Here is a 19,724-nt window from a genome sequence, read left to right as displayed (position 1 = left end):
AGAAGCCTGTTTCGAAAGGCTTTCGCAGCGAAGCAAAATGATTTTGCTGTCAAAGCTTTAAAGAAACACGATTAGTCATAAGGCTAAGTATACTGTAATTAGGGGGAAAGTTTCCCTCAACGGTTTCATCGACGTAAGTAGAACCGAAGAAGCTATTTTCCTTGGTATGGACGGCGCAGAATGTCATAACGTATTAAAATCGCGTGTTGCCTTAAAACAACTGCCATGCAAAAGCCAGATAAGTAATTTTTCTTTCTGCTCCAAAAGCTTTCGACACCCGACGCGGGTTCACCCTTTTTCCGGGAGTCAAGACACTGAAGGGTTTTCAGACTGCACGTTACACTGAGATGCATGCTTCCGAGATTATGGCTTACCTTCGATTTGGCAAAGGTGTAACGTAAAATCACCAATTGACGTCACGTGATGTCTTCGCATCTTTGCTTGATGACGTCATCATGTGATCTGATGATGATGATGTTGTCAAATGTTGTGACGTCACGGGATGGTGTCATCCCAGTGCATCTTTGCACGCTAATGGTGGGTCGGTCTCGAAAGCGTTACAACGGAACGTGCGGTCTAGAAAACCTACAGTATACCTCTGTTCCCGGAGCAAGGGCAAAACTATAAGGCACGCGGAAAGGTTTCGGGAAAGATGAAAATGACCGCGTATTTACGTGCTTCGCTGCAAATGTCGTCAAAATCTTCTGCCGGCCTTCTTCCGTGCATGCCGTCGCAATTTCGGAGCAGTTTAGGAAACACCAGGGTCCCTATAGAGGGAGAGGGCGTGTGGCTACGCGAAGCTACGCGCCCGCCCTCTCCAATGGGAGAGGGCACGGCGTCGCTTCAAAAAGCGAGGCGCCGACGCGCTGCAACACGGAGGAAGGAAAGATACGCTGCAACGAGTGCGTTAGGTCAGACCTTTAGAGTTCTAACATTTGATCATAGTAGTGCCTAACCTTGAGCACACCAGAATGCCCCCTTTTAGCGGTGATTTACTAGGTTGCAATGCTTAGACGCTTCATAAACCACGAGGGGGACCTTCGGTGGCGTCAAGACGAGTGATGCGAAATGGCACCATGACACCAGACTATGACGTTATCATGACGTCACGGATCACGAAGATTGAGGTCTTCATCACGGCACTAATAACGTCATAGAACGCACGGGCTAACGATGACGTCATGATCAATGGTGGGTCGATCACAGAGCCGCTGTAAGATTAACCCGAGCTCCAGCGGGCTTCTAATGCTTCCGATCGCAAAGGCAACGCAAAACAAGGCAGTTTGCAGAAAGGGGTACCGATGGAGGCAATTGAGAAGAAATGCAAGATGAATTTCGCCTCCTGAGTCGTCTTTGGCTAATAGATAAGGAAGCGCCTGACTTTTCTTCTTTTTTTTTTCGTATGCTGTTTGTCATACAAGGTGCGTCACTGACGTTTTACGAAATTAATCTGTACTTAACTGGGGAGACGATGTGAATTCTTCTGGCGACGAAGACACGTAGGGAATCAACAAATTAAGTTTAATGATAGCGTTTGGACGACGAAATTTACACGTTTTCCCGCAGTTTTTTTTTCTTCTTCTTTTTTTCTTTCTAAAGTTGCAAAAAAATGCAACAGGAGTTGTTGCACCACATACGAGAAACCTTACGTGATCAGGCGTGTTCAGACTTGCTTTCACGGATATAGATTGAGCGTGTTACCCAACTGTCGTCGATGAACCAATGTATGTTTTGAGTGCCACCACTTATGGTGTCGTTTTGCATGCAGGTACATTCAATAACATTTCACCACACGGCGGAGAACGCTTCGGAGCATTTGCGAGGTTCATATCGGTGGATTGTGGCCGAATCTTCTGCAGAAGATTCCTTTCTGCCAGTAGTGTGATTACGCCTTTGACTAAAGGTGTGCGTATATATTGTATCGCTGCTTGTTCGTTATGTTCTGTGAACTGTGCGTTTTTTATATACATTTGATACGCAATACATTGCGTGCTTGTGTTTTGACGCTGTCGCAAACTTTCTCTTTGCCCCTAAACTGTGGTCACCGGCTTCGTGAAACTGCTACCGTTAACGCCTTTTTTTCTGTTAGATATCCCGTGTCGTGTACAATGTATAGCTCAATGTAAATGAGTAGTTCAACTTTCGAAAATAATAATGCCCTAGAATTACATAGTAACCTATTTCTCTCTGCAACCTCTTTTCTCCCCTTCATCCCTTCCCCAGTGCAGGGTAGCAAACCGGATGTGCGTCTGGTTAACCTTCCTGCCTTTCTTTGCATCTTTATCTCTCTCTCATCTCTATTTCACGCAATTGTCTCGGTTTCTATCAACGTACAGAGCATGTGATGAATTGCGCGCAACATGTGTTAAAATGATATTTTTTTTACACTGAAGTGGAATCGAAATCGTATTGGGCGCAAAAAGCTCATGCTGCGCTGAAGGCAAGGAGTTATTCTCACTAAGTAAAAACAGTGCACAGGTGGTCAAATACCACTTGAACGAAGATCAGTTAAACGAACTATTCAAATGCACAATTAAAAACAATTCCTGGGGCTGCGCCATTAGACCCTATGCTAACGCTTTTGAAGTTGGAAGTTTAAACTTTTTGGTCTTTTCTTCGGTACATGTATTTACACTTTTAAGGACCCACCAAATTTTTAAAGGGTCCCTATCGGCATTATTACAAAAAAAAACCCCACTAAACAGCAATTGTCATTGACAATGCACTAAATCTTATTTAATATCAAAAACACAATAAATAAAGTAACACATAATAGTTCTCTATCAAATGGTAATCATTACTAAACCATCAAAAGACAAATGACGTGGTAATTTGATGTAATGAGTACAAAAAGGTGCAGATATAGCAAATATGTGGTATGTATAAGTACGAATTTAACTACGTGTGAACAGTCAATACTACAAATCTCTATAGTAGGACGATTTGCTATAGATAAAATTTTTCAATTGTGCTGAGAAAGAGGTGAGTGACGGGGCTGTTTTTAGATTAGCCCGACACACAGGAAGAAACACACGAGGATACGGCGCCTGTCCTCGTCTGCCTCTTCCTGTGTGTCGTGTTGTTGCGCTCTCACGATGCTTTTTATGTCAAAGTACCAACTCGCCCAATGGTCAGCTCCTCTGAAGCACTGATGTGCTTGGAAAAAGAACAGTACTTCTCTGCACGGCATGGTGTTGTGCTGGAAAAGGTTTACGAGAGCTCTGACACATCGACGCAGTTCACGACGACTGCAGCCCTAAGCTCAGAATCGCGGCAAGAGATTACTGACTTTTCAAAGCACATGCTCAATAAACGGCACTTCACATTCATATAGGCAGCAGTGCAAATAAAAGGGCTAAGTTTTGTTTCAGCAACTGCTATTTTCTTTGACGACATAGCGATTTCACTTTAGCGAACTTTTACTTTAGCGAACTTTTTTCTGGAGTCCCTCTAGTTTAACTGTATTTGGCGGTTTTGCAGACACGTCCACCTATAGATATACTCACTACGGACGTTACGTAGATCAATTGTTGTAGTGGCTGGACTTGAGTTGTGAAAGTGGGGCGTTTACTTTTATTCCCCTGGTGTCCTGTAAAGCTGCGAAATAAAGGAAGACCGAAAACAATGAGTGTAAAGTCTTTTTAACTCTCGCGAGTAGAAGTTGCTCGACCTAAATTTCAAACGGTGGCCAAGGAGCTACCGGTGGGGACCTTTGTTCACGCGATGTTCACATCCGTCACCAATAAAATATGCCTCGCCGGGGTTCGTGTTCTTTCTCACCGCCATTGCCTCTTAAAGCAACCATCTGCCGGGTTCTCTGGTTCACAAGCCTTCGCGACAGCAGATCTGTGCCTAGGAAGAAAAGTCCATCAGTGAGAGACCGATGCCACAAATATCGCTTTTAGATTCAAGGCGCTTCTCGATGCAAGTTGCTTGTTAACCAACGCAGCTCGCAGGGGTTTGCACTATGACATGTATTATTGACCGTACTATATGGGCACGGACTTTCAGCATATCGATAGCCAATTTATTCGCAACTTTTTATGCTCTCCAATAGTAGAGTACTAAGTACTCTAAGTCGTTAACCACTTTTTCTAAACACACTTCGGAACAACAGCGCAACGAAAAAGAGCTGATTGGCTGCGCTTCGGGGACAGCGACACGTTCCCTTCGTCAGGAAATCGCTTTTATATGGTTTGAAAGACTTTCAGACATATTCTTCCAAACATCTTTCTCAAGCTCTGAGGTTGTGTATTATATTTAAAGGCTGAACGTCAGACTCGGTGTTAAGCGGCGGCCCCAGCAGGCGTGGTTTAAGCGGCCGCCCCAGCAGACGCGTTGTTAGCCAGAGCGAACGCTGGAAAGCATTCTGCGAATCTCTAGACCCTCATAAACCGCTGTCATATATCTGGAGAACAGTTCGTGGTCTTCGCTCCTCTCCACAACAACGGCACCCTTTTAAAGCTTTGGCACTCCATCATTGAAAAACAGAACTCGAGGTGGCTGAAGAATTTTGCACGAGAGTTGCCGGGAATATTATGAACGAGAGCATCGACGCCGTGATCGTTCCTGAGACGCGATTACCAGAAATGGACATTCCGTTCACCATGGAAGAACTGGAAGGTGCGTTAGTCGCTTCTAAGCGCATGTCATCGCCAGGTCCTGATGGTATTACTTATAGTGCGTTGGGACACCTTAGACAAAAAGCCAGAAAAGAACTTTTAACATGCTTCAACAACTCCTGGCTCAGCGGCTGTGTTCCCCGAGAATGGAAAATAAGTCGATTAATACCACTTTTAAAATCGGGAAAATCACCATTGGACTTGACAGCGTACCGCCCTATTGCCCTCGCAAGCTTCCTCGGAAAAGTGATGAAAAGAATGGTTCTATTTCGTCTCGAGTGGTACTTGGAACGATACACCAAATACCCTTCTTGCATGGCAGGCTTTCGTCGGGGCCGCTCCTCCATTGACTGTGTCCTTGACTTATCGACATTTGTTCAACAAGAAAAAAGTCGCAAGCGCATATCAGTGGCACTCTTTCTTGACGTGAAGGGTGCATATGATAATGTAGCTCACGATGCCATCCTCACTTCTCTCGCAGCAATGGGCATTGGTGGACGAATGTTTCAATGGATAAAAGATTATATAACTGGCAAGGGTTTCTTTGTACAAACATATGAGGGTACAACATATGAGGGTACATGGGGAACTTCTGTGGCCTCCATGCTACAGCTGTACAGGTCCCTATTTCTGGGTCTATTGCGCTACAGCTTGCCGGTACTGACTAACACTTGCAAATCCAATACTCATTCATTGGAGAGTTTACAGGGTCAGGCACTGCGTATCTGCCTAGGACTGCCCCGATGCGCTTCTACTTATGCCACAATCATGCTTGCCAAAGGCCATCCGGTCAGGACATATATAGTTGTGGATTGCCTCAGAGCGCACATTCGACATGCTAGCTGTGTCCCCGACCACCACTTGGCCCTTCTACCTTCCGGAAGACCACGTGATACGTTTTCAGACGTCATAGCCAAGCACCTAAATAGCATTCCATCAGGATATACGCCAGCTGCGAGAACGGCATGTCCTTTGTGGTGCCTCGACCAGCCGCAAGTACGTCTAGAAATTCCGGGAATCAAAAAGAAAAGCAGTCACTCTAGAGTAGCATTGAAGCAAGCAACACTGCTCTTATTACATGAGTTGTACTTAGACCGAACGCAGATATACACTGATGGGTCCGTCTCATCCAGCAGCTCATCAGGTGCTGCTGTAATTCCGGCTGCAGAAATGACAATCAAGTTTAAGTTGTCGCATATGACTACATCTACGGCATCAGAGCTTGCTGCAATAAGGGCTGCTTTACAATATTTCGTTCAAGAACGTCCAGGAAAATGGGTCATATTCTGTGATTCGAAGGCAGCGCTTCAGAGTTTGCAGTCTGCCATGCGTAGGAGGAGTCATGACCAACTGGTACAAGAAATAAGACATTGCCATCATGAAGCTCTAGCACGAGGGCATGATATTATATATCAATGGCTGCCTGGACATATCGGTATTACCGGAAATCAATTAGCCGATGATGCAGCCCGCTCAGCCCATGAAGAAACCCGTGTAGTCCCGATTCCTCTATCAAGGAGTGATGCAGCAAGACAACTTTACCTGCTGGCTCGAGATCTCACACGCACGTTCTGGTCGTCTACCAGCTTACAAAGGTGTCAATTTTATGAACTGCATCCTTCGCTCAAGCTAAAGCTACCATCACAACTTTCCCGCTCCGATGCGACACTGTTATGCCGCCTTTGGTTGGGTGTTGCATTTACAAAGGTGTACTCCTTTCGCATTGGTATGGCAGACACTCCTACATGCGACTACTGCGGAGCTGAAGAGACCATCGAACACGTCCTGTGCAGCTGCGCTTGCTACGGCACACAGCGATGCCAGCCCCGGATGGTTTTGAATCGACTTGACCCCGGACCATTTTGTGTGCAGAAGATACTAGGACCTTGGGCATCTGCCTCAGTTGCGCAGAAAGCAACTAAAGCATTGCTACTTTACCTTAAGTCAACAAACCTGAGCGACCGCCTGTAGACTGTGTGTGTTCCCCGAGTGTGCTCGTGATTGTCTGTACCTTCTCATCTTTCTGCAACCTCTTTTCTCCCCTTTATCCCTTCCCCAGTGCAGGGTAGCAAACCGGATGTGCGTCTGGTTAACCTCCCTGCCTTTCCTTGCATCTTTATCTCTCTCTCTCTCTCTCTTTATAGCCATAGGGTGACGCATGGCAGTGGTGTGACTGTGGTAGCACGCATGCCATTCAGACTGCTGCCAATCTTCCTTTGTGGTGAAAGTTGTGTGCAATAGAGTTTACACAATTTCTGTTGCGTGTACACGTTTACGATGCCCGCAATCGTTAGCATGGATCCTGGACATGAAAGGCTCGACTAACAACAGTTTAACTATTAAAAATGCAAAGCACACCAAGCGTAACTCTGCGCTAGTTGCGTCTTCTTCTCCTTTGTACGTGTATTTATATTTTTTTTTGTTGCGTAGTCATACTGAACTCAAAAATTACCAGCTTGCCAAAATGCTACTGTCGATTCATTTGCGACCATTGTAACGACACAGATGGGAAGCTGGACTGCACGAGTTTGAGAAGCTCGGGCCGTATATATATATATATATATATATATATATATATATATATATATATATATATATATATATATAAGGGAAAGAAGTGTATACCTAAGGGCTCGTTTTTCCGTGTTTTTAACACAATAATAATGAGATATAACAGACAGTAATGCCAAGGAATGTACAGGGGAAGTTATTAACATTAATGGAATGTAAATAAGAAGAAAGAAAAGTGGATGAAAAAATTACCAACTGTAAGCAGGAATCGAACCTACGACCTTCGAATTACGCGTTCGATGCTCTAACCACTGAGCTATTACAGCGGCACTCCCTCCATCCACTTTTTTTTGGGTTTATCTGTGAATTTAGAAGTAGGAGCGACAGTCAGCGCCATCTATAAGCCAAACAACGAGTGTGAAAACACTCTTATGCGCATGTTTGGCGTCACGTAGCACGTGAACTTATTATGAGCGGGCAGCTGATTAATGGTCCCTCTTATACAACCTAAACACACCAAGTCTGCCAGTACGAGACCCTCGTTCAATGAAATAAGGGAAAGAAGTGTATACCTAAGGGCTCGTTTTTCCGTGTTTTTAACACAATAATAATGAGATATAACAGACAGTAATGCCAAGGAATGTACAGGGGAAGTTATTAACATTAATGGAATGTAAATAAGAAGAAAGAAAAGTGGATGAAAAAATTACCAACTGTAAGCAGGAATCGAACCTACGACCTTCGAATTACGCGTTCGATGCTCTAACCACTGAGCTATTACAGCGGCACTCCCTCCATCCACTTTTTTTTGGGTTTATCTGTGAATTTAGAAGTAGGAGCGACAGTCAGCGCCATCTATAAGCCAAACAACGAGTGTGAAAACACTCTTATGCGCATGTTTGGCGTCACGTAGCACGTGAACTTATTATGAGCGGGCAGCTGATTAATTGTCCCTCTTATACAACCTAAACACACCAAGTCTGCCAGTACGAGACCCTCGTTCAATGAAATAAGGGAAAGAAGTGTGTACCTAAGGGCTCGTTTTTCCGTGTTTTTAACACAATAATAATGAGATATAACAGACAGTAATGCCAAGGAATGTACAGGGGAAGTTATTAACATTAATGGAATGTAAATAAGAAGAAAGAAAAGTGGATGAAAAAATTACCAACTGTAAGCAGGAATCGAACCTACGACCTTCGAATTACGCGTTCGATGCTCTAACCACTGAGCTATTACAGCGGCACTCCCTCCATCCACTTTTTTTTTGGGGTTTATCTGTGAATTTAGAAGTAGGAGCGACAGTCAGCGCCATCTATAAGCCAAACAACGAGTGTGAAAACACTCTTATGCGCATGTTTGGCGTCACGTAGCACGTGAACTTATTATGAGCGGGCAGCTGATTAATTGTCCCTCTTATACAACCTTAGCACACCAAGTCTGCCAGTACGAGACCCTCGTTCAATGAAATAAGGGAAAGAAGTGTATACCTAAGGGCTCGTTTTTCCGTGTTTTTAACACAATAATAATGAGATATAACAGACAGTAATGCCAAGGAATGTACAGGGGAAGTTATTAACATTAATGGAATGTAAATAAGAAGAAAGAAAAGTGGATGAAAAAATTACCAACTGTAAGCAGGAATCGAACCTACGACCTTCGAATTACGCGTTCGATGCTCTAACCACTGAGCTATTACAGCGGCACTCCCTCCATCCACTTTTTTTTGGGTTTATCTGTGAATTTAGAAGTAGGAGCGACAGTCAGCGCCATCTATAAGCCAAACAACGAGTGTGAAAACACTCTTATGCGCATGTTTGGCGTCACGTAGCACGTGAACTTATTATGAGCGGGCAGCTGATTAATTGTCCCTCTTATACAACCTAAACACACCAAGTCTGCCAGTACGAGACCCTCGTTCAATGAAATAAGGGAAAGAAGTGTATACCTAAGGGCTCGTTTTTCCGTGTTTTTAACACAATAATAATGAGATATAACAGACAGTAATGCCAAGGAATGTACAGGGGAAGTTATTAACATTAATGGAATGTAAATAAGAAGAAAGAAAAGTGGATGAAAAAATTACCAACTGTAAGCAGGAATCGAACCTACGACCTTCGAATTACGCGTTCGATGCTCTAACCACTGAGCTATTACAGCGGCACTCCCTCCACCCACTTTTTTTTTGGGTTTATCTGTGAATTTAGAAGTAGGAGCGACAGTCAGCGCCATCTATAAGCCAAACAACGAGTGTGAAAACACTCTTATGCGCATGTTTGGCGTCACGTAGCACGTGAACTTATTATGAGCGGGCAGCTGATTAATTGTCCCTCTTATACAACCTAAACACACCAAGTCTGCCAGTACGAGACCCTCGTTCAATGAAATAAGGGAAAGAAGTGTATACCTAAGGGCTCGTTTTTCCGTGTTTTTAACACAATAATAATGAGATATAACAGACAGTAATGCCAAGGAATGTACAGGGGAAGTTATTAACATTAATGGAATGTAAATAAGAAGAAAGAAAAGTGGATGAAAAAATTACCAACTGTAAGCAGGAATCGAACCTACGACCTTCGAATGACGCGTTCGATGCTCTAACCACTGAGCTATTACAGCGGCACTCCCTCCATCCACTTTTTTTTTTGGGTTTATCTGTGAATTTAGAAGTAGGAGCGACAGTCAGCGCCATCTATAAGCCAAACAACAAGTGTGAAAACACTCTTATGCGCATGTTTGGCGTCACGTAGCACGTGAACTTATTATGAGCGGGCAGCTGATTAATTGTCCCTCTTATACAACCTAAACACACCAAGTCTGCCAGTACGAGACCCTCGTTCAATGAAATAAGGGAAAGAAGTGTATACCTAAGGGCTCGTTTTTCCGTGTTTTTAACACAATAATAATGAGATATAACAGACAGTAATGCCAAGGAATGTACAGGGGAAGTTATTAACATTAATGGAATGTAAATAAGAAGAAAGAAAAGTGGATGAAAAAATTACCAACTGTAAGCAGGAATCGAACCTACGACCTTCGAATTACGCGTTCGATGCTCTAACCACTGAGCTATTACAGCGGCACTCCCTCCACCCACTTTTTTTTTTGGGTTTATCTGTGAATTTAGAAGTAGGAGCGACAGTCAGCGCCATCTATAAGCCAAACAACGAGTGTGAAAACACTCTTATGCGCATGTTTGGCGTCACGTAGCACGTGAACTTATTATGAGCGGGCAGCTGATTAATTGTCCCTCTTATACAACCTAAACACACCAAGTCTGCCAGTACGAGACCCTCGTTCAATGAAATAAGGGAAAAAAGTGTATACCTAAGGGCTCGTTTTTCCGTGTTTTTAACACAATAATAATGAGATATAACAGACAGTAATGCCAAGGAATGTACAGGGGAAGTTATTAACATTAATGGAATGTAAATAAGAAGAAAGAAAAGTGGATGAAAAAATTACCAACTGTAAGCAGGAATCGAACCTACGACCTTCGAATTACGCGTTCGATGCTCTAACCACTGAGCTATTACAGCGGCACTCCCTCCATCCACTTTTTTTTTGGGTTTATCTGTGAATTTAGAAGTAGGAGCGACAGTCAGCGCCATCTATAAGCCAAACAACGAGTGTGAAAACACTCTTATGCGCATGTTTGGCGTCACGTAGCACGTGAACTTATTATGAGCGGGCAGCTGATTAATTGTCCCTCTTATACAACCTAAACACACCAAGTCTGCCAGTACGAGACCCTCGTTCAATGAAATAAGGGAAAGAAGTGTATACCTAAGGGCTCGTTTTTCCGTGTTTTTAACACAATAATAATGAGATATAACAGACAGTAATGCCAAGGAATGTACAGGGGAAGTTATTAACATTAATGGAATGTAAATAAGAAGAAAGAAAAGTGGATGAAAAAATTACCAACTGTAAGCAGGAATCGAACCTACGACCTTCGAATTACGCGTTCGATGCTCTAACCACTGAGCTATTACAGCGGCACTCCCTCCATCCACTTTTTTTTTTGGGGGTTTATCTGTGAATTTAGAAGTAGGAGCGACAGTCAGCGCCATCTATAAGCCAAACAACGAGTGTGAAAACACTCTTATGCGCATGTTTGGCGTCACGTAGCACGTGAACTTATTATGAGCGGGCAGCTGATTAATTGTCCCTCTTATACAACCTAAACACACCAAGTCTGCCAGTACGAGACCCTCGTTCAATGAAATAAGGGAAAGAAGTGTATACCTAAGGGCTCGTTTTTCCGTGTTTTTAACACAATAATAATGAGATATAACAGACAGTAATGCCAAGGAATGTACAGGGGAAGTTATTAACATTAATGGAATGTAAATAAGAAGAAAGAAAAGTGGATGAAAAAAATTACCAACTGTAAGCAGGAATCGAACCTACGACCTTCGAATTACGCGTTCGATGCTCTAACCACTGAGCTATTACAGCGGCACTCCCTCCATCCACTTTTCTTTTTGGGTTTATCTGTGAATTTAGAAGTAGGAGCGACAGTCAGCGCCATCTATAAGCCAAACAACAAGTGTGAAAACACTCTTATGCGCATGTTTGGCGTCACGTAGCACGTGAACTTATTATGAGCGGGCAGCTGATTAATTGTCCCTCTTATACAACCTAAACACACCAAGTCTGCCAGTACGAGACCCTCGTTCAATGAAATAAGGGAAAGAAGTGTATACCTAAGGGCTCGTTTTTCCGTGTTTTTAACACAATAATAATGAGATATAACAGACAGTAATGCCAAGGAATGTACAGGGGAAGTTATTAACATTAATGGAATGTAAATAAGAAGAAAGAAAAGTGGATGAAAAAATTACCAACTGTAAGCAGGAATCGAACCTACGACCTTCGAATTACGCGTTCGATGCTCTAACCACTGAGCTATTACAGCGGCACTCCCTCCACCCACTTTTTTTTTTTGGGTTTATCTGTGAATTTAGAAGTAGGAGCGACAGTCAGCGCCATCTATAAGCCAAACAACGAGTGTGAAAACACTCTGATGCGCATGTTTGGCGTCACGTAGCACGTGAACTTATTATGAGCGGGCAGCTGATTAATTGTCCCTCTTATACAACCTAAACACACCAAGTCTGCCAGTACGAGACCCTCGTTCAATGAAATAAGGGAAAAAAGTGTATACCTAAGGGCTCGTTTTTCCGTGTTTTTAACACAATAATAATGAGATATAACAGACAGTAATGCCAAGGAATGTACAGGGGAAGTTATTAACATTAATGGAATGTAAATAAGAAAGAAAAGTGGATGAAAAAATTACCAACTGTAAGCAGGAATCGAACCTACGACCTTCGAATTACGCGTTATATATATATATATATATATATATATATATATATATATATATATATATATATATATATATATATATATATATATATATATATATATATATATATATATATATATATATATATATATATATATATATATATATATATATATATATATATATATATATATATATATATATATATATATATATATATATATATATATATATATATATATATATATATATATATATATATATATATATATATATATATATATATATATATATATATATATGCTGGCGCTGTGCACGCGCGTACTTCGAGGTGTATGGTGAGATCACGACATCCCGAACACCTGAAGCTGCTCTATCTATGACCTGCTCTATGAGCAATCTTGTCACTAGTGCCTAAGGATTCTCTCGACATAATAAGAGAAATATGATTTTCATCCAGTCTCCAGATTCATCCAGATTTTCATTCACATGGTTGGATCAGGAAATGTCTCCAAACTTCATCGAAAATAAGGGAAATTGAATATTTGGTCACTGTCTTTGTATAATAACTTTTTGTGTAGTGGAAGACATCTTGAGATAACTTGAAACATCAATTACGGCCGTTAACAACTAAAATCAATTATTAGCATTTTTTTCGCGGATGCACGCGGTCGTGTCAAGTGGAAGAATCGTTGTTCCTCCTTCGATGAGGCCATTGCTGCTTTTACATTTTATAAAATCGGCCTTTTTAACACCTTTCATTCCCCTCACCCCTTTCCCCAGCACACTGCAGGGTAGCCAGCCGGTCTAAGAACTGGCTAACCTCCTTGTCTTTCCGCTTAAACTTTCTTCCTTCCTCTTCCTAAAATCGGCCTCTCGTCATTATAATGTAGCAATGAAATTCAGTTAAATTCACAGGCTTAAGTGACACCGAAGCTCCGATGAGCGTAATTAGGAGACGACACATGATTACATCACTGTTTACGATGATGGTTGAAGTCGTCATAGTTACTGTGCATTTGCTAACTTACGACACACGTGCTCTAATCGCAAACACAGCCCTTGCAACCATGAAGCAAAACTTATAGGTGATTGGTGCAACGACACTCGCTCATTCCGGACGTCTCAGAAGAGTATTGCAGTTGCGCTCTTTCGGGAATTATTTTTTAGTTTCGCCGGCTAAATTGCTCATTTTTCATTACTCGCAAATGATTGCCAGTGCTCGTGTGAAATCTGCAAGCGTAACGAGCTCTTCGCAGGTAGGAGCGCAATTTCCCCATTTAACCCGACCACCCATCTCCACTAAACAAAATTGTTTTTAGCTTAATTTTCTAAATTACTGTAGCAATTGATGCATCTGATATTTTTTTATTTTTGAGGATTTCAGTTTCACAGGTTTTTAAACCCCTTGCATGGCACTCTTCACGGGACATTCCAGTTCGTGGGGAGCAGCGTTCGGCAACGCGCATGCAGTAGACATGAGAAAAAAGAAAAAAAAGATGTGGAATGCGGAGCCCGATAGCCTGGCAATTTCAGCGTGCACTTATTCTTACTTCACGTTTTTGTCGCCTAACGTTACCACGCGCTCGCGTGAAACCTGAACGGAATAACAAACGGACGCCAAGCTAGTAACCAATCCTCCATGACACGTGGTCCGTATTAAGCGTTTACGTGTGGAGGGAATACGGAGTCGCAAAAATGACCGCGTAAGTGCCTCAATATACAGGGTAATGCTGTCCGCATTTCCCTGTAAGACCGTTCATCACCCCAACGACGGCGTGGTATACAGCAGACGCGCTTTTGCACCTTCCTTGTGCTGAAAAAGAATGGTAACGGCGACTGAGTGATGGTCCCGTTGCGATCAGATTATACACTTCGATACTGCAGAAGCCGTCACCGATCGCTACGCCGTTGTTCGGGCTTTGCTGCGCGGCCGGTGGACATTCAGTTTAAGCGAGCCACAATAAAAAAGATTATTAAAGAAGTTGTAGACAAAGTTTTAAGACGACGGCTCTCAGAGTCGGGCTGTGATCTGCATTGGCGAGCGAAACCGCTTCATTGCTATGCAGTACGGCGCCGTGTTCGCCCTCCGACAACTGAGATCAAGTTGGTAGATTCGGCGACCTTGGCGACAGCGCTGTGCCCCGCCGCGCCTTCGCAACAATGCCGGCGCTCAGAGTGGCGCCGCCGACGTTAATTAATACCCGCTCGCAGCGCCACCTTGCGAGCCGCACCGACGGTGGTGTGGGGTGCGCCACGTGTAACCAGCGCGCACGGAAAATTCAATTCGTCTCGCCTCGGGCGTGTTGCAGCATTATAAATGCCTGCCACCGCGTGCTCTTTCCACACTCGCTACTGATGTAAACATCGCATTTTTTTTCTTCCTGTTAAAGCGTGTAGCGGTGCTTCAAAATACAGAAAATTAAAAAAAAAAGCCACACGGTCATTTATGCATTTACCCAAGACGACTGGAACGCGAGCGCCATCTTGTTCTTTTTTTGCCTCCTCTTTTTTTTCATGATATTCAGATACCTAATGTGGTTTTGCACTTCGAGATCAGGAGCACTGCAAGCTTCCTGCACCTTACCTGTTCTTGCACAGCCTCCGTGATAAGTGCACCTTTGATGCCGTTATGACGTGATACTGGTGTCACAGAATTTTCTAATCTTCCGCATCAAGATGAGGCTCCGCCGCGGTGGTCTAGTGGCTATAAGATACTCGGCTGCTGACCCGCAGGTCGCGGGTTCAAATCCCGGCTGCGGCGGCTGCATTTCCGATGGAGGGGGAAATGTTGTTGGCCCGTGTGCTCAGATTTGGGTGCACGTTAAAGAACCCCAGGCGGTCGAAATTTCCGGAGCCCTCCACTACGGCGTCTCTCATAATCATATGGTGGTTTTGGGACGTTAAACCCCACATATCAATCAATCAATCATCAAGATGAGATCACAGGCGGACTTGATTGGCGACGTTATGTTGAATTCATGTGACGTTTGGTAAGCCCACTGCGCGCACGCGTTCGCTTGGGTGTCGCTTTGCTTTGGACCGATTTTATGATAGTTAGAACGGAAAGTTGGGCCAGTTGGCATCATCTGCTGCGGCGGAGTACTGGTTACGGTGCCCGGCTTCCGATCCGGAGATCGCGGGTCCGAGCTCGACCACGGCAGTCGCATTTCCACAGTGCGTGGCGAAATGCGGGGATGTACTGTGTGATGTGAGCGCACGTTACCTGACGGTCAATATTTCTGGAGCACTACATTATGGCATCCTTCATTTTTTTTCTGGATAAAACCCCACATATTATTACTATTATCATCATGATTGGGTGGGTTGCTATCGGTGGTAATAGGACGTAATTAGAAAAGGAAATGGGCACGATCAGAATAAACCCAGTGTTACACTAGATTTTTAGATCTACTACTCAATTTTCTATTGTTTTTAATTTCATCCTTCGTGTTTGCGTCAACCCCGGTCCCACGATATATCATCAGGTCTCGACGAATCTCGAGAACTGCATCACTACATGACACATAAGCCTCTTGCCTCAATAGAATATTGTGATGTCTTTTCATACGCACCTAACGGACCAGATAAAAGTGTGGCGGGTCGCTCAGTTACTCCGACTTGAGTGGAAGACAAATATAAATTATTTATCTAACGTCCAAGCAGGGCGCCCGTCGTCCCGGCGTATACCCGAAGCGGCAGCTGTGGGAAAAGCAGAAAAAAAAGTACTGGTCAGTTTTCTCTTCTGATCAAGGAAGACTCGGCTACTTTATTTTATTATTATTTTTCTAAATTTTTGTGGAGACAAGTTACAGCCACCCACTTTCTTGATATCTCGAAAGTGTCGCATAAGCGGTTCGTTTCAGTTCGCTGCCATTGACCACCGATCTAGGTCAGTAGGATTCATTGGAGATGCGTTACAGCCAACAGCCGAGGAAAAGTAAAATAAGTTGAAGGCGATTGTTCTTGCGATGCTGCGCATGCATGGGCGCAGACTCAGATGGATGGCTTCGAAGTGACTACCACCGGAAAGAATGCTTGTGCACGCACGTACTCACTCACTCACTCACTCACTCACTCACTCACTCACTCACTCACTCACTCACTCACTTAGCGCGCATGCACTCAACCACGTACACACACGCGCATGCACACACACACACACCCATGCACGCACACACGCACACACAGATGCACGTTCACGCATGTACACACGCATGCACACACAGAGAGAGAAACAAAAAGGTCATTATTTATTATATTCCTTTCCGTTTGACCGGCAAATATTTCTCGGGATGGCTTCTACGCATAGCGTTCGACGCATGCCCATCACTGTGCTTCACATTACCGGAGCTGCGTCACTATTTACTATTTTTTCGTGAATTATCTTCAATCACCTCGTGCTCATGAGGTTAATTGATTGATATTTATTTATGTCATTTATTTATTTATGCCGTACCCACAGCGCCACTTGGCATTACAGATGGGGGGAAGCGAAGAAAAATTCAAAGCATACAGTTGGTAACAATCGCTAGCAGCATCAGGAAAACAAATGAATACATATACAAGAGGATCTTGAGTGTAAATTAATGTGCACCATAGTGAATCATTGTGCAAAAATAAAAAAAAATAGATTGCAAGTAAACAAGTATACATTAAATAATTTAACAATGAAGTGTATGATAGTGATAAAAGCATAATTACATGAACAAGAATGCACAATAAAGTAAAATAAAAGTACAAACATATAGCAGTCATCACTAGCAGTAACATGAGTTAACAGCAACTCTAATACAAGAACTATTTTAGCAGTGCAAAAAATATGTCATTGGACGATATAGTTGCGATATACTTGTCTATTTGATTCCAGTCCCGTATTGTTCTAGGAAAAAAAAAGACTTGCTAATGTGGTGTTTAGTGTCCCAAAACCACCATATGATTATGAGAGACGCCGTAGTGGAGGGCTCCGGAAATTTCGACTACCTGGGGTTCTTTAAGTGCACCCAAATCTGAAAACACGGGCCTACGACATTTCCGCCTCCATCGAAAATGCAGCCACTGCAGCCGAGATTTGATCCCGTGACCTGCGGGTCAGCAGCGGAGTAACTTGGCCACTAGACGACCACGGTGGGGCCGCACTTGAGGTTAGTCTGCAATGATCGCCTAGTGAACCGTTCGATAAGTGTTACATTTGGTTAGTATGGAGACTACCAAATCGGACCAGTATCAAGTAGTAATGATAATTCGTTTACGTCAGCACATTGCTTAAAATAATTAACGAACTTGAACATTGGGGTAAGTCGATCAGCTGATAAATGTTGCCCGTAGCCGAAAAAAGAAAATTGCGAGACATTTGTGTGTTGCCTTACTTATTTCAAGCTACCTTCCTTGTTTGTGCCTTATTATTACTTTTTTTGCTACGCATTTTCTTTCCGAAACAAGAAGGAGTAACCGATGCCATTCTAAAGACATCACCCTTCCTTATTCATCATTTTTTTATTCATCATTTCGATGAAAAAACAACAATATTAGCGAGATTGAACTCCGGATGTCGTGTTGATTCCAATAACATCTGGATCGTCCGAATTTCCATTGTGTAACTTAACAGAAGCACATGATACCTCGTTGGCTTGTGACCGCTGTTGAGACGCATTTTCGACTGAATCTGCTTCTGGGTCTTTGTTGTAGGTGTTCTTACGTCCCTCGGACTTCGTTTTCATGACTTATAAGTCTACACTATTCTCTGTTGTTATCTTACGGTTTGTCACTTCTGCTTTCAGTACGATGACCTCTTTGTAGTGCGTGGCTGAAGCGCAAGAGGTCGCTTTACCATGTAGCGTCCAGCCGTTTCGGCGGCTTTTAGCCATTTCCTAAACACACGATGGCTCCAGTGAGACAAATGACCAGTGATAGTCACTGCCGATTAAGATGCCAACAGTGTTTGGGCTCTCAGCCTAATTGATGCCGGAGAAGTAAAGTCCTTGGTGCTCGAGGTTGTCGATGAAGTCTCTTGTCGGTCGTGTGAGTGATTGATGGCTGATTGTGGTCGAGACGAGACCTCCGTTCTGCAGTGACTTGCAGCCACACACTGGACTCAAGGTGACAAACACACGTGAAAAGGGCTGCTCGTCATGTCGTCCTCCAAAACATCCCACTGAAGTACTTTCATGACCGAGCAATGAACAACGCAATTTTACAGCCAGTCGCTTCGTCACGAAACTGCACTGACTGCCTCCGTCGAATAAAACTCGAACTAAAGCCCTTAGCTTGCTTTGCCGGCTGCCCAAGCCACAGCAGCTTGAAAGTATAAGCACAGTTTCGAGTTTTCTGTTTCAAACATTTTGCGTTGTACCGGTTTTGATAACGTCTCGAAATAGGTAGTCCATTTCGCAATCCGCGGTTACCCACATTGTATCCGCATGGCGTCAATTGCTCTTTGCACATTTGACCTTTCTCCTACAATATTTTGCCATATTATGTGTGAAGGTGCAGTGAAAGCAGTGACCGGCAGCTAGTAGGCGCCTTTCCTTTTCTTCTAAAGGCATCTGGAAGTCGTACTGCTCGGTATAATGCGTGGCTGAATCACAGAAAAAGCAGGCGTTCTTTCGAGGAGCTGCTTTTACGGATGAGGTCAAACACTCCATGCTCGATCTATGTCGCGAGGAGGTCATCACGCTAGTGTGAAAATATTTACCTTGGCTCTTCGACGCGTTCCCTCTTATTGGCCTCGAGGACATACCGTGGCGGCACCTACGTGATGACGTCGCTCATAGGATGCCGGGTAGACTTTGTCTGCTAGAACACCGCATTTCCTGCGCTTTTGCTGTTGACACCGTGCGTTACGTTTGTTTTGAAGCTCAGTGCTTAAAGAGGTGGTAAGACCTGATAATACGTGCAAACAAACTACTAATCGGTTCCCCTCGTGGCACGCTGGTGTCTAATTTGCATCGTAAAACCGCGACTAAGAACCGGTGCAACCATGGGGGCGATGCAAGTGGCGTCACGAAAGCAAAGACGCTGTATTCGACGACTACGCATCCTATCTGTGACGTCAAAACAATCGCAGCGCTGGCCTCTCTAGTGGAGGCCCTCGTGGCCAATAAGAACTTGCAGGACTGTTTGCTCTCGAGACTCTATTTCGGTTCGAATAAATATCAGTAAAGACTGAATCCTCGCCTTCTGTTCCTGGGTGTCCTGTCCTTGCTTGCCTGTGTGCTCCGTATACGTTGGCGTGCAATGTTCTTGTTGGAGTCGAGGACGATGTCGTGAGGAAGCGA

At 43.6% G+C, this 19,724-nt stretch overlaps 10 non-coding genes across 10 annotated transcripts; all 10 read right to left on the bottom strand.

Moving 5' to 3' along the window:
- Positions 1-7,386: 7,386 nt before the first annotated feature.
- TRNAT-CGU (transfer RNA threonine (anticodon CGU)) lies at positions 7,387-7,459 on the bottom strand. Its single transcript has one exon. It is a non-coding gene; the product is annotated as a tRNA-Thr (tRNA).
- A 385-nt stretch (positions 7,460-7,844) lies between these two features.
- TRNAT-CGU (transfer RNA threonine (anticodon CGU)) lies at positions 7,845-7,917 on the bottom strand. The gene has a single exon. It is a non-coding gene; the product is annotated as a tRNA-Thr (tRNA).
- Positions 7,918-8,302: 385 nt separating this feature from the next.
- On the bottom strand, positions 8,303-8,375 carry TRNAT-CGU (transfer RNA threonine (anticodon CGU)). The gene has a single exon. It is a non-coding gene; the product is annotated as a tRNA-Thr (tRNA).
- A 387-nt stretch (positions 8,376-8,762) lies between these two features.
- Positions 8,763-8,835, bottom strand: TRNAT-CGU (transfer RNA threonine (anticodon CGU)). The gene has a single exon. It is a non-coding gene; the product is annotated as a tRNA-Thr (tRNA).
- Positions 8,836-9,220: 385 nt separating this feature from the next.
- On the bottom strand, positions 9,221-9,293 carry TRNAT-CGU (transfer RNA threonine (anticodon CGU)). Its single transcript has one exon. It is a non-coding gene; the product is annotated as a tRNA-Thr (tRNA).
- An 846-nt stretch (positions 9,294-10,139) lies between these two features.
- Positions 10,140-10,212, bottom strand: TRNAT-CGU (transfer RNA threonine (anticodon CGU)). Its single transcript has one exon. It is a non-coding gene; the product is annotated as a tRNA-Thr (tRNA).
- A 387-nt stretch (positions 10,213-10,599) lies between these two features.
- On the bottom strand, positions 10,600-10,672 carry TRNAT-CGU (transfer RNA threonine (anticodon CGU)). The gene has a single exon. It is a non-coding gene; the product is annotated as a tRNA-Thr (tRNA).
- Positions 10,673-11,058: 386 nt separating this feature from the next.
- TRNAT-CGU (transfer RNA threonine (anticodon CGU)) lies at positions 11,059-11,131 on the bottom strand. The gene has a single exon. It is a non-coding gene; the product is annotated as a tRNA-Thr (tRNA).
- A 390-nt stretch (positions 11,132-11,521) lies between these two features.
- On the bottom strand, positions 11,522-11,594 carry TRNAT-CGU (transfer RNA threonine (anticodon CGU)). The gene has a single exon. It is a non-coding gene; the product is annotated as a tRNA-Thr (tRNA).
- Positions 11,595-11,981: 387 nt separating this feature from the next.
- On the bottom strand, positions 11,982-12,054 carry TRNAT-CGU (transfer RNA threonine (anticodon CGU)). Its single transcript has one exon. It is a non-coding gene; the product is annotated as a tRNA-Thr (tRNA).
- Positions 12,055-19,724: the final 7,670 nt, after the last annotated feature.

Source organism: Rhipicephalus microplus, chromosome 9, assembly GCF_043290135.1.
Source record: "Rhipicephalus microplus isolate Deutch F79 chromosome 9, USDA_Rmic, whole genome shotgun sequence".
Lineage (NCBI taxonomy): Eukaryota > Metazoa > Arthropoda > Arachnida > Ixodida > Ixodidae > Rhipicephalus > Rhipicephalus microplus.
Note: the sequence above shows the minus strand (reverse complement) of the source record. Positions and strands in the feature narration are given on the sequence as shown.